Below are 16,043 nucleotides of genomic sequence, written 5' to 3' on the forward strand. Positions count from 1 at the left end.
AGTAAAAAAGAGAATATTAAGATAAGATTTATAACCTCTTATCACAATAGGGTTAATGATATCAAAAAGGCCTTTTCGCAATTCTGGCCGGCCCTCAGAACAGATGAACATATAGGTAAATTATTAGATGACTATCCAGCCTTTACTTTCAAAAGAAGCCGCTCTCTGAAAGATGTGCTAAGCCACAGTTTGATATCCAGAGATGAACAAACAAAGTCCATTCAAGGATTTTATACTTGTGGTAAATGCTAAGCGTGCAAATTCAGTTCTAATTGTAAGGAGGTGGATTTTCCAGGGACGAAAAAGCCTTTTATAATAAGGAAGCATGTTTCTTGCATATCAGATTATTGTATTTATGCTTTAAAATGTCCATGCAATACATTTTATATAGGTAGCATGATACATATAGCTAAGAAATGTATCCTGGAGCATATGAGAGCAATTAAGAACGAAGACCAGTCATATCCTGTGGCAAGGCATTTCAAGGAATATCATGACAAAAATGTAAACAAACTACAGTTCATGGTTCTTGACAGGATCCTAATGAGCGTAAGAGGTGGCAATAGGACTTTGGATCTGCGAAAACTGGAATCCAGGCTGATTATTAAATGTAATACGATGGACCCTATAGGGATGAATAAGGACGAAGAACTATCTGTACATTTGCACTAACTAGCAAAAGAGCTATTATATTAATTTAATCCAAGGACTATATAAATGCATGGCTTTGAGAATGTCCACTAATTACAAGAGGTATGATAATTAAGGTGAGATTATGGTAATGATGCATTCAGAACATGAAGTAAGTTTGGGCAGTAGATAAATAGTTAACTGTTATAATTTCATAAGAAGTGATTAAATATAAAATATATATATATAAGTGAGTTACAATCACATGGAGAATTTGGTGAATAAGGTTGACTGTTATGTTTAATTATGTTTAATTGGTGTTAAGTTTATGGTACTAGTGGTACATTCAAATATGGCAGCCATCAATGTACAAAGGAAGTTTAGTCTGTTTTTTATGTTTATATTTTGGATAGTATGTAAAATGGAGAGGGAAATGGGGCTGGTGATATCTCTGTGAACAAGGGAGCTTTGTCTCCTGAAACGCGTTAGAGTTTATTTGCTGTTTTGTTTATTCTGCCACATTAAATTTACTTTTTTAGTGACACGAGTGGCTGTAACTTCTCCTTCTTTTTAAGAAGTGATTTGTTGCTGAGTATTTAGGGTTCATGACCCTGTTACAGCCTGCCGCGTTTGGGGCTGACTCATTCGCGTTTTTCTATATATATATATATATATATATATATATATATATATATATTGTTTGCTGACAAGACTTAGGGTGAATGTTATCCATCATACGCTGTTATTCCAAAACAGCGTTTTTTTTTTAGAGACACCATGCTTAGGCTTTTGCATAATGTCTCCGTCAGACAACTGTGCATTTCAAATTATTTTGCGGTTCCTCATCAATACATAACAGATTTTTCGTACCCTTTCCATGGACAAAATGTTATAAGTTGTAGACTAACGTTTTATACCATATCAGGTTACCCACATACCAGAGGCTGCTTTTTTGACTGCAGCAGTAGAAACGAGGAATGATAAAAGACAACTGAAATGAGATACTATTTCTATTCTTGGTTATAAAAATAATTTAAACATTTTATAGGCTGTGAGTGAATGTTTTCAATACATTATGAATATGGTTCAAAATTTGCTATATATTACATATGAATGGACCTTAGTCTGTTCTTATGGTTTTAGAGGTTTAGATCGAAATAAACATATTTAAAATCAGGAATATCAACATGACCATACAACAGATCAGAGGGGTATTCATAAGCCTTTTCAAAACTCTTGATTTAACGTGAATTATGGCTAATTAATTACAGAAATGATCTATCAGGACCCCGTCGTTATGTACAGTATTCCTCCTGGGTGTAATACAGCTCCACCTCCTAAGCCCCCAAAAGTTCATAGGTTCTTCTTTGTTTATTTTTTAAATGTATCAATAGCACTAAAGGCTTGTTTGAACTTAGCAAGAACAACATTCCCTAGCAGCTGCACTGCACTTTTTGTATTTGAACTCTTTCTCAATTTTATGAACAGATATAAACATAAATTGTTCATTGACTGTATAAAATGAACAATAAATAGTCAAAAAGACCAAGTGCACCAATAAAGACTTTCCATAATGTTTCTGTATTAAATAATAATAGTAAGAGAAAGAAAATACACAACAAACTATTAAGAAACATTCAAACAATTTTCTGTTTCAGTATACTTTCCCAAAACATACTAAAAAGAAAAAGAAAAAGAAATTGACAACGTATGGATTACAAGAAACGTATATAGTAGTTTGATGAATAAGGTCTGAAAATGTAATATTTCTCAATGAATCATCATAAGAATAAAAAGAAAAACACAATTATTCTAGGAAAGAGCCCCAGATAATATCAAATTGTTTTAAGTTATCGTTCAGTTTATACATCACTCTTTCAAACTGTATAATTTCAAACATATCCTTCAACCAGGATTGGACCGTTGGAAAAACATTAGATTTCCAAAAACGTAATATATTAACGTTTGTCAGACTAATTGCAGTAAATAACCATCTGAACTTTTGTGGAGTAATTCTACCCATTCCACATGAATCATGTAATAAAATCAATCAGGGTGATTGAGAGGAGATATTAGGTACTATTTTTCCTAAATGATTTGTTATTTGTGTCCAAAATTGTTTAATCTCGGGACATTCTCATAAAACATGTACGATGTCGCAATTAGGTTGATGACATCTCCAACAATCAGAGTTTGGACTAAGTTTAGCCGAGTAAAGTTTAGAAGGTAACCAATGCCACCGATGTAGTATTTTAAAATAATAAAATTTTAACCTTACATCACAAAGGCCCTGATTATAATTCTCCAGAACTTTAGCCCAATCTTTATCTGAATAGATAATATTAAGTCGTGTGGACCACCATGTTTTTAAAGTTTCAGATGTATCGTCTGAAAAGGATCTATTGATTAGTAAAAAGAATGTAACAAGATACCGTACTTTTGAAACTTTTCCATATACAAATATAACGAGCAATAGATGATTGTATTATGGGATCTATATTCAAGTTTGTTTTGGAGTTTAGAATGGACGATATCAGAATAAAATTATTGAACTGTGATTTCGGAAGGTTATACGTCTCTTGCAATTGTGAGAATGATTTCAAGGAGTTATTCTGTGTGTATAAGTCCGATAGAGTATTAATTTTATTATTTCTCCAGACAAACCAATTCAGTTCTTTACCCTTATAAATAATTGCAGAATTATTCCAAATTAGAGCAGTGAATATAGGTATTACATTTTATCATTTTATGGGCCTTTTGCCATGCTAGTTGAGAAGAGCAAATGATTGAATTTGAGAATTGTGAATATTATGGACATTCTGTATAATAAATAGCCATGGGAGTAGTAGTTTTCAATAAACATTGTTCCAATTTCACCCATAAGTGTGTATTATCATTTATGGATATCATATATGTTGAATGAGATAACTGTTGGGCTATCCAATAATTTTCTAAATGTGGAAGCCTTAGGTCTACTTTTAAAGAAGATGAATGTACTTTTGAACTACCCATACGAGGGTTTTGTTCTCCCCAAATAAAGCAGGTTATAAAAAATGAAGTACTTTTGAAGAAGTTAGAAGTAATTGGGAGTGATAGCATACAGAACACATAATTGAATCTCGGAATTGTATTCATTTTAATAATCTGTACTCTACCCCACAATGATATATTTAATTGAGACCATTTTATGAAATCTCTTTTAAGTTTATCTATGATAGGATTCAAATTGTCCATCATAATACTCCTCAACCCAGTATTAAGTAGAATCTCAAGATATTTAAGATGTGAAGATTTCCATTTAAATGGGGAGATACCTAGTGAAGCTGGTGTAGTATTATTGTTCATGGGTAGGGATTCACATTTAGACCAATTAATCTTATTTCAGGAAAATAACGAGAACTGATTTAAAAGGGTAATCAAGGTTTTAACCGAAGAGTCCGGGCTAGATATTGTTAGTAAAATATCATCTGCATAACAAAAAACTTTTACCTCTCCTAATGGGGTAGCAATACCTTGTATATTAATATTTTGTCTAATCGCAATAGTTAGAGGTTCCAGAGCAATAAAAAACAGCAATGGAGAAAGTGGGCATCCTTGTCTGGCACCACGAAGAATTTTAAAATAAGATGATGTGAAACCGTTACAAGTGATCGCTGCAGTTGGGAATTGATACATTTCCTTAGTTAAAGTAATAAAGTCTGTACCAATGCCCATTCTATTCATGGTTCAAAATAGGTATCCCCATTCTGCTCTATCAAAAGCTTTTTCTGCATCCAGGGACAGTATAACATTTTCCTCCGATTTATTACATTGTTGCCATAGTAAGTGTAGAATTGTTCGAAAATGATTTGAAGAGGATCGAGATGGAACAAATCCGACTTGAGATGAATTGATAAGCGATGTAATGACTGAATTTAAGTGAATCGCAAATATTTTAGCCAGAATGTTAAAATCAGAATTTATTAGTGAGACAGATAGGTCTATAGCTAGAGCATTCTAATGGGTCTTTGTCAGGTTTAAGAATTACAGTAATAAGTGCTTGTAAAAATTCTGGAGAAAAATTACCCTTTTTTAAAGCTTTGTTAAAAAACTGTTTGTAATAATGGGATTATTTGAGCTTTTGTAAGCTCATAAAATTCGATGGGAAAACCATCCACTCCCGGGAGCTTTATTTGTGGCTAGACAGTCAATAGCTTTTGCAATTTCTTCTGTTGTTACATGGCCCTCCAATCTTTATTTCTGATCTTGGGTTAATTTTGAGATCTTTAAATTAGTGAAAAAGTCATCTTCCTCTTTAGTATCTTCAGAGTTCAGTGATTTATATAGTGTTTCATAATAGGTCTGAAAATGTGCCAGTATATCTGTTGGTAGCGTAAATAAATTATTTGAAGAATTTTTAATAGCAGATATTGTTCTGGAGGATTCCTGTTGGCGTAGTTGATATGCTAGCAGTCTTCCAGCTTTCTGCCCCTTTTCATAATTACGTTGGCGAATTAAAAATAGACATTTTTCAGCATGAGAAGTATACAAATGATTAAGTCTGAATTTGGCTGAATGTAGATTTGTTTAAATCGCAGGAGATTCCGTTTTACTGTAATCTTTAGAGAGTGATATAACCTCCTTTTCCAGTAATATCCTTTCACTATTCAGTTGTTTTTTAAGAATATATGAGTCTCTCATAATCATTCCTCTAATGACTGCTTTGCCAGCTCCCCATATTATACCACCATCTGTGACTGAGTCCTTATTTTCATCAAGGAATTGTTCAACATGCTGACATAAGTTTAATTTGGCTTGGGGTGTTTTATATAAAGAGATATTAAATCTCCAATTAGGTTTAGGAGTCTGTGTTAATCCAATATTAATATATATTTAAAAAATCATGATCCGAAAGGCTACAAGGAATAATTCCTACATGTGTTATTGATTGTAACATTGCAGATGAAGTTAAAAAATAATCTATTCTAGAACGGACTAAATGTGAACAAGATGTGAACATTTAGGGGGTCATTCCGACCCCGGCGGGCGGCGGGTGCCGCCCGCCGGGCAGAAACCGCCCAAACACCGCCCGCGGTCAAATGACCGCAGGGACCATTCTAACTTTCCCGCTGGGCCGGCGGGAAAGCCCCAGCAAACATGAAGCCGGCTCCGAATGGAGCCGGCGGATTTGCTGGGGTGCGACGGGTGCAGTTGCACCCGTCGCGATTTTCAGTGTCTGCCAAGCAGTCACTGAAAATCTTAATGGGGCCCTGTTCGGGGGCCCCTGCACTGCCCATGCCAGTGGCATGGGCAGTGCAGGGGCCCCCAGGGGCCCCACGACACCCGTTCCCACCAGCCTCTTCCTGGCAGTGTAAACCGCCAGGAACAGGCTGGCGGGAAGGGGGTCGGAATCCCCATGGCGGCGCTGCATGCAGCGCCGCCATGGAGGATTCCCCCAGCCGGGGGAAATCCGGCGGGAAACCGCCGGACCCGGCTGGGCGACCGCAGCTTCACAGCCGCGGTCGGAACACCTGATGTAGCACCGCCAGCCTGTTGGCGGTTGTACCTCCGGTCTATGACCGCCAGGGTCGTAATGAGGCCCATAATCTCTATCATCTCGATGTAACAAATGCAATGGTTCCTGCTATGCAAAATCTTCTATAAGATCTTTTAAGATATGCCTGTTACTTGTATGATAAATGTCTGGTTTTCCGGATCTATCAATGAATGGGTCTATGGTAACATTCTGCACTGCACTCTGTATCATGGGCTCTTTGCAGCCTCCAGGTTCTGGGTGGAGAAGAAAAGGCAAGGAGAGGTCTCCCTCTTGCTGGAAGGCATGGGGGCGTGAACGGCATCAGAGCAGAGCTAACTTGGGGATTACAGAGATAATGGTTCAGTTACAGACGGATCAACAACATGAAGGGGTAGAAGAGACGCTGTCAGGGATCGACCGGGCACAGCATAAGGGTATTGGGAAGGGTAGTCCCACATTTGCAAAAGAACTACGCAGCCAGAAAGAACAAAGACATTAAGTGTTCTTCCGGGTTAGTGAATAATCACCAGGAGCACAATGGGGCCTGTATTGATGAGTGTATCCAATACTAGAGGGAAGGACCCCCTAGTCTAACTCTACATCCACGTGTGATTAGGATCAATGGTACACTCCAGGGTGTTGTCACCAAAAGGAATAAATAAGTCTGCCCAGCCTGCTTGGGCAGACTAGCTATCACTCCCAACCTGAGTGTGTCATCCTTTATCAGGGCTGGCGATTTGGCAATGAGGCTGGCAGTGCCACCCGAACCCGCTGCAAGCCCAACACGACAATAGAGAGAGCTTCATTCACCCGCTGCCCTTCATATCTGAGCGAGCTAGCTTGAGCTACAGGCACCCTGCTTCTCTCAGCCTAGGTGGGCCCAACCCGCTGTACAGCACTTTGCAACGCTGCTCATGACTCACAAGGCCCACTCACTGCAGGCATGAAGTGGCCCATATCACACCTCAGCAGATGCTGTGTGGAGCCTGTCACAGACTATGGGCCTCTTCCACCACACCACGGGCATGATAATACTGAAGAGCCCGCAATGCCCTCTGTAAAGGGTAAGAGGGGCACACCATAAAGCACCTGCTACATAAGACTAACCCAGAGCCTGACACAGGTGGCAGGGAAGTCTGAACCCCCTGCCCCAATTATCACTGAAGTTATTCCCAGAGTGCCCTGGTGCCATGCTACTGTGGACTAGTTTGCCCAAAGGATGCTACATGTTGGTCATCATTGATGATTAAATACCTGGAGGTCGGAATCATGAAGTCAGCAGCGGCCAGTTAGATAATCCCAAAGCTAAACAAGATCATGACCACACATAGCCTCGTCCAGGAGCTTTTGACGCTCAATGGACTGGAAGTTATGGAATGTTTCTGGTCTGAGCACACTAAACACAGGAAAATTATGCCTTAGTGCCTAAGGCTAAGGGTGAAGTTGAGCGAATCATGAAGACTCTTGGCAAAGATATTCATATAGCTCAAGACACTGATGAGGGGGTAGACTGGGCTATCTACTCATTCTTAAGGCTGACACAACACATCACCACTGGCCACAAGTATATTGTGCCTCGGTCACCTGGTTGTGGACACCATTCACCATCACCCCGAGTGGGTTGCACTGTCACTAGTGGAGAATGTGTCCTTCTAACTTTGGGAAAACCATAATGCCCAGGACAGCAAACAGCGGGAGCCAGACACAAAGAACTGCATGTGGGTGATTTGCTGGTGGTAAAATACCAGCACCCTGGTGCAAGCGCTTTGGACGGTCCTCCATGTTCAGAATACCACGGTGACCACCAAAAAGGGGACTGAGTCTATCACTATACTTCTTTAAGAAATTTTGGTGGTTACATGATAGTCCCAGGAGCCACGGTGAGCTGAGTGAAGTTACTGAGGCAGATGGGGACCGAGTCAGTGACTATGGAGAAGTGGTCCTCTAAACTGATGAGTCCTCTTGAGGTGAGCAGCCCAGGGAGAATCAGGGCTGAGAGGGTTTCGTAGCCTCCTGTGGTCCTTGGTCTGACCTTCACTAAGTCTGGTATGCCAGTGGAATTCCCAAAGCTGGCAAGAGGATGCTCATTGATATCACCTCCACGCATCTCCTGCCCTCTGCCAGAAGTATTGTGACTTTGTAATGTGAGCTTGTGGTCACAGAGTGCTGGAGTGAGGACAAGGAGTATTTCCAGTGTTCTAGCAAAGTGATTTTTTGTTTTTTTGTTTTCATAGGTTGAAGTTTGCTTTGAGGGAGGGACCATTTGTGCTTTGGGGAATGTAGTATTGGACATAGCCAATACTAGAAGGTGGGACCTGTTGGTCCAACTTTACCTTCCCGTGTTATTAGGAGCAATGATATGGTCCAGGGTGACGTCACTAAAGAATAAAGAGATCTGTGTTGCCCGCACAAGCAGTCTAGTTGTCAATCCCAACCTGAGTGTGTCGTCCTTCATCAGACTGCTGACACCGCAGGAACCAATGCAGTATGCTAAGGCCTAGATTTATGAGAAAATGACGGAGCCTGACGCTGCGCCAAATTTGGCAGTGCCGCGCTCTGTCATTTTCAACATGCAGGGATGCGCCGTACTTAATAGAATACGGGGCACCCTTGTGTTCCCCCCTGAGCTGGCGCTACATTTGCTGCTGAGCACCAACGCAGCCACCCTTGTGCCATGGTGCAAGGATGGCTGTGCTGCGGGGGAGATTGTTTTTGTGCAGGAAGGGACACCTTCCTGCACAAAAACAATCTTCAATGCCCTTTTGCTCTTTTTATGTGCAAAAAAAGAGGAGAAATGAATGCATTTCTCCTCAGTGAGCCATGCTAAAACCACCTCTGGGGTGGCGTTAGATTTTGGCGCTGCCTCAGGTTTAAAAAACTTGTAAATCTGGGGCAGTGTCAAAATGCAATTGGTGTTGCTGTGGCACGCCCACAGCAACACCCATTGCACTCCCCTTCCACACAAAGTGGCGCTTGTGAAGGGGCCGTATTTTTAAGGTGGCATTAAGCCACAACGCCACCTTATAAATATGGCACAGTGCATAGCGCCACCGGAGCGTCACTAGAAGTGATGCTCCGGTGGCGATAGGGCCTTGTAAATCTGGCCCTAAGTTTCTGCATTGTCAAAGCAGTTGTTGTTAGATCCTTCCTTGCAACTGTGCCTAATAGTTGCCTATAGACAGTGATATTCATTCAATCTCTAAAGAGTTGACTGAATTAATAGATTATTTGTCAACGAGAATGTGCAGAACAGTTAATTTTAGGCCTAACAGACATGACGCAGGCATGCACGTTTCGCCCTCGCCCATACGCAGAGCAAGTTGCACATGGGCTCATTGGATAAGGGGACAACGATCTCTTTCGCAAACACCTTTCATTACAAGGACTCTGAAAATAACTCACGAACACCTGTTGCGTTCCCAGCTCTGTTTTTACCCGGTCACTCCTGATACTCAGGAGGAGCCAAAAAGCAAACTTAAGAATAAGCCTCGGCCTCATCTAACACCCAAAAGGAGCACCTGGTGGACTTGGTCTCGGGCACAATGACCTTTCCCTGTAGAGAAGTCAGTTTATCTCGCCCCCTGATGTGAGCCAGCCTGTACTGCCGCATGAGGGATGATCGGTCACTCTCACGCAAGTTGGACTTGGCTGAGGGGAAAAGCAAGCATTGGCAAAGCTAATAGGTCTTGCCTATGCGAAATCTATTGGCTTTGACTCTGTGTTTTGTATATCCATGTTGCACAGCAGCAGCACTCAGGGATTGGCAGGAAACAAATGTCTACTCATACTTGCAAGCACTACTCGGGCAGCAACAGGCCATTAAAGTTGAAAGAGTAGACTTCACAGTGTCTTCAGCGGCATGTTGTAGATAGTGAAAAATAGTTCTGAAAAACCATTTGGTGCCTGCAGACAAGTTTTTTGGGGTGTGTGCGAGGGAGCTGAGCAGGACACAATACATTTGTGCTGGCATTTTATGCGGTGATATGCAAACAAGAAAACATGTTCTCAGACGTGTAGAAGCACAGGCCAGAACCATTACTGATATGACAGCGCTGCATTCAAAAGGCAACAACAGAAGTATAAAGGAAGTGGGCAGATCACGTACAGGCATACAGAAATACAGGCGATGGGGAAAGAGTTGACGCATTTTTAAGTCAAATTTATGCAAAACAAAGAATACACATTGCAGGCTGAGATTTGTTTACGCGCCACACGCAAGCGCCTTGAAGACATGTAAATGTCGTAAGGCACTATACAAATACTGTTAGTGTAGCACACGCTTTACTGTAATGTGTATGAAACACTCCAGCTGTTAATATATGGCCCATCCATTAGAATATGTTCAGGAGGTGGGATGACCACCTTGGAGTTTGGAGGAAACATTCGACCCATCTCAACACAGTTTACTCTCAAGTGCCTGTTCCTTACTTAAATACACGTCGAAACCAAGCCAGAACTTTGGCAACGTAACCGAGATCTCCAGTGTCCAGGCTTTTGAAAGCAATATCTGCACTATTCATATCATATGACAGAAGCAGGCCACGGATGCTGCAAGACAAACACATATAAGAGAAGGGATCAGACGGGGGTGTAAGTTTTAATAAACCGCCTCCCATGAATGCCAAGAGGTTTGTGTTTCAAGATCGGAGAGAGATAACGTCAATGGTAGTTTAATACACAATGCAAGGGTTCTGAGTGAATTTAAACACCGCAAGGCGTTGTTTTAAAAAGGCTGTGGAATGGGTATTTCTATGATGTGTAGAAGGCGTTGAATTGCTCAGTAATATTTCTCAGTACGCATAGATAGCAACCTCTCAATGGGACCGAAATGTCTGTGGGACTGCAAACATTTCTATACAACGCCCCGCTATGGAGGGAGCAGGCAACGCGAGTCGGAGGGGCAATAAATATTATCTTATTCATGTCGGGAGCTGTGGACGGGCACTGATTAAACTAAATCAAGCTGTGCTTGGTCCCTACATCAGTGAAAGGATCGAAGGTGATGTGTGGCTAGCACTGGCCCATTAAGGATGCTGCAAAGAAGAAGGGCACTGCAGCCAACAAATGGTAAGCAATGGGTGGGTTTCAAGCCCTGTTTGTAAACAAAAGTGTCTCACAAACCAAACGCATGTGGCAGCACATGTTCTCGCAGACTCGACTCTAAAAAACAGCAGCTTGGACTACTCGTGGACCACTCCATAACCAGCAGCCCACGCGTCTGTGTCCTCTGCCAGCCGCTCATCCCTACTTTGGGCCGGAGGTGAGGCCAACCACCACAATGGCAACGAGAAAGGGATCCGGGTATTTACCTCAATTTATCTCATTTCCAAGGCCATCAAGTCTCTAAGAACCCACCACCAGTATCCTGTACCACCAGTAGGAGAGGAGAGCTGCCAAAGTGTCAGAAGCATGCCCTCCCCGATTACCGAAGACGCATGGGATGCGTGCTATTTTTGACCCTGGTACTCCACTCATGCAGAAAGAAGGTTAGCTGGCCAATCCCAAAACTCCCCGTGTTCAACACAAAGGCAGTGTACTTGCACAGGAAGTTAGACAACAGGAAAGTGAGGAGTGATAAAGGCCTGCTCGCATATTTCCAAACAGAGGCCGAAAACTGACACCATGCCCAACAGCAACAAAAAACAGAAAGCAAAAATAGCGGCCTGCCCACCCTGACTAATCAGTGGGAAACTAAGGAAGAAACAAGATAAATAACAAAAAGACTAACACATAGAAATCTTAATTCCACGTCTAGAAACAGTGCATGCCCACACCAAACACTGCCAAACCTATGAACCACCACAACTCACTCCACCGTGGCAGAGGAACAGCAACAAGGAAGCGTCCCACGAGAAGCTGCAGCAGCCCCCGACCTGATACAATGCCTCAGTCGTTTATAGGAGCCTTTCCACCTTTCAGCGAGAAGACCAACCCGGCTATATTAGCTTGGAGGTGGAAGACCTGGCTGGACCACCTAAACCATGACTTCAGGGACACCACTGAGAACAACATGGTAAAGCAGTCTCCATTGACACACTTTGCCTGGGAAGATTTATATGTTATTTGGAAACCTCCAGAATGTTGACGATGACAGTGACGACGATGCTGCCATCAGAGGTCTGAATGCCCACTTTGACCCAAAGCTAAACCCGAACTACAAGCGTCTCGAGTTATGTCAAAATAAAAAATGGAATGGTGCGACAATTAACAGTTTCAAGGAGCACCTGGTCGTTTTTGTGTCAAATGTACCTCAGGAGCCAGGCTCAGCAGAGCGGAAAAATAAAAAGTGCTGGAGATTCTCGTGGCCCATTTCTTACCTAGCAGCCCATATGTCTATGCCCTCAGCCAGCTGCTGATCCCCCTGCAGTCCTGAGACAAAGCCAAGCATCTCATTGCCCTCTGGTACACAATCATGAATCACCCATCCACCCACTTATGTATGATGGCTTTTGGAAAATCCTGAATCCTTCCTTTTGCTGAGTACATGTCTGCACTTTCTCAGCACTGTCTAATACACCAACACGTTTGCATTTATCTACTAGCTCTGGGGTCACTAGCTTTGGCGAACCAGTTAAGGGTCCTACCTTTAGTGTTTTCTGGTAACCGTTACCTTTTTTGGATCACTGTCCATGTTCAAAGAGGAGGTTTAGAGTAGGCACAGTCTGGGAGTAGATAAAATCCATCTTTGGCTTCCGATCTTTATTTCACACCAGCCTGGTGGTTATTCAAACCTGACCTGCATCTCCCTTCCATGGAAGGCACACAATTCACTCAACTACCTTCCTACCAAATGTTGTAGCTCATGCTTTCACAGTGCAAAACATGAGCGTGCTAAATGTAGCATAACCCACAGCGGCGGCTTGTGCCCTTTGAAAATTGTTGGCTAGTGAAGTGCCCCACCACTTTACAAATAAATAAATAAAACACCCCCTCCCTCCAAAACCTCAAAGTAAACCATCCCTCTCTCCAAAAGCCAAAATAACACTAACTATAAAATAAACACAACCACAACGCTTACATGCATTACACACACAGGCATTACACACTCATGGATTACACATAAAAAAAGGCCCTTAACCACGGGCTGCATGTCCTCCTCTGTGTTCTTCTGCTCTCAAATAGAGAAAGATCTCCCCTCACCAAACTAGACGCTGCTCTCATGCTGTTAACCAGCATTAGAGAAGTGCCTGGATTAGATGGAGCAGTCTGGCTGGATGCTCCTTCAGGCCCTAAAGGCCTGTTTTTGATCTCCACCCAGCTGTCTTATGACAGCTGGCTGGAGAGCTTCAAGGCGCTCATGTCACGACATGCGCACTTTGTAGCGTTCAGTGCAGGCACTGATCCAGTCCTCTGCTGCCAAAAGCAGAGACAGTCAGGACACAGGATATCTCTGGGCTGGTGCATGCTGTGCCGGCAAAAATGGCAATTAAAACTTTTCATTGCCATTCTATTTTTTTCACCATGGCTCGCAGTGAGCGGGCGGGGGACAATGCTTCACCACCCTCGAGAAGAAACCGCCGCTTTTAACCAATAATGTATGACATTCATTCAGACATAACATGCACACTTCATGCCGTATTTACATCCCATGGTTTTGTGTTTCTTAGAAGTTTCAGCCTCATCTTGTGGCAGGAACACCGGACATTTGATACCCTGTGCATGAACGCCCTTGTGCTTATAGCAACAACACACATCTTTTTTTTTGGTTCAAATTTAAAAAGGGGTATTTGCTCTAAGCACAAAGCGCTCTAATTCATTTGAGGATTCATATATGTTTTGCTTGGTTTTGTGTCACTGTACATTATTGATCTTTATGATAAACTATTCACTTAATGACATCAGATTAATTTTGGTTTTTGAAACTGGACTTTTCCTAATAAAAATTCTGGATATTGTTGTGATAATAAATCAGTAGATTAATTGCACTATGGAATGTGTGGAATATATATAATTTTTATGATCTCATGCCAGAGTATATTCTTCGCCACACTGAAAAACCTCAAATTTCAAAATAATGTCACAGTATCAATGGGGGGAGAGGATTATTTTGGCATTTCATCAAACATATGAAAAATTCAACTAATCAAAGTGGCTTCCCCAAGACTTCTTTTTTTCCCTCACCCAAGAGACCGCATGACCCCAATCCTGCAGTCACTCCACTGGGTACCCATAAATAAAAGAGCAATGTTCAAGGCACTCTGGCCCGTATTTATACTTTTTTTGCGCCGCATTTGCGTCGTTTTTTGACGCAAAAACGGCGCAAACTTGCAAAATACCATTGTATTTTGTAGGTTTGCGCCGTTTTGCGTCAAAAAGCGGCGCAAATGCGGCGCTAAAAAAAGTATAAATACGGGCCTCTGTGTTATCCACAGCGCCTCCTGGGAAAAGGGAACACTAACCTACAAGTTCTATTCAATCAATACAAACAAGACACTGCATTCCAAGCTTGCACCACAAATCATTACATCACATTATAATAAGAAATCCTTGGGAGGCACAGCTTTCCCAGTTCAAGATGCCAAGGTCAGGAACTCACTACCAACCAAGATTTGAAGCACCAAAGAGCATATACATTTCAGGATATAGTTCAAAACATGGCTATTTCCAAGATAAGTAGATCATCCCAAGACCCTTGGATGGATTCCAGAAAGATAATCATACCTTCGAGCTCAATCTACAGTTTACAGCCCACAGATATGGAACAACCCAACCAGCAAACTAATTTCTATATCCAGGTAAACTAAAAAAGGCTGACCTATGGTTATCCTGGGTATTATATCAAATCATATACAACCATTCCTGAACACTAACAAAGCCCATCCAAGAAGATCTCCCTACCTTTCTTTAATGACAGAAACCAGTATGTCAGAACACTAGGCACCATATTACAGAAGTGCCCCAGGGGCGCAACGGGCATTTGCACCTGCTTTGTGCACCAGTGGGGCACTTTTGTATTACAAAAAGGGGTACAGATGCTTGTATGTCCCCTTCTGTAATACGAATAGCACTGGTGAACATGTAGCGCCAGCAATATCTCAAGAGTGCATTCGCTTATTTGCATGGCGGTGTGGCCCCATGCAAATGAGGGAATCTTTTTACTTCTGCACCCATGCAATATTACTGACATGGGAGCAGAGGCAAAGAAGCAGTCAGGAGGCGCCCGGCACAAAAAGGAGGCACACTGTCAGTGCGCCCCCTGATAGCAGCTCTCTGGATGGGGACAAAGGGGTCTCATGAACTCCCAGACAGCTACTTGCAGGCGGGTGAAGTCACTCATTGCCCCCTCCTGCAAGGGGATGTCTCTCTCCTCTTAAAAGTGCCGGCAGGTGCCACCTGCACAGTGAAACACGGAGCGGCTGAGCCAGAGTCGCTCCGCATTCCATTTGAAAGGGCTGCCCCAGGAAAGCACAAGTTTGAGGCTGCCCTGAGGGCAGTGCATTCAACATAGTAAGGTGCACTTTCCCTGTTTGCGCATGGTGCACCTGTTTGCAGGTGTGCCGTGGTGCAAACAGGGAAAGTGTGCCCTGTATGTAATAGGGCCCTAAGCTGTTTTTTATATCCAATTTTGTGACAGAGTATTCCATCCGCGGAGATCTAAATCAGACCTTAAGTCTTGACAAACTGTTGAGGCTAAAGTATAGGGCAAGCCCAAATCCCTATGGCAGATTGTCAACCACTAAACTCTCCCCATTGACCCCATTAATTGTAAGGCAAGTCTCACCAGTCTGCCTGCTAATCACGGTACACCCCCAATACTCCTACCCCATCCATTATTTAGCATTACAATTATATCACATCCACTATTTTGTCTTACCATTACATCACAAGGTAAGTATAGGAAAATGTAGGAAATCAATACCACAGATAAAATGACAAGGTACGTGTTGATATAATGTCA

The sequence above is a fragment of the Pleurodeles waltl genome, chromosome 4_2, assembly GCF_031143425.1.
Source record: "Pleurodeles waltl isolate 20211129_DDA chromosome 4_2, aPleWal1.hap1.20221129, whole genome shotgun sequence".
Classification (NCBI taxonomy): domain Eukaryota; kingdom Metazoa; phylum Chordata; class Amphibia; order Caudata; family Salamandridae; genus Pleurodeles; species Pleurodeles waltl.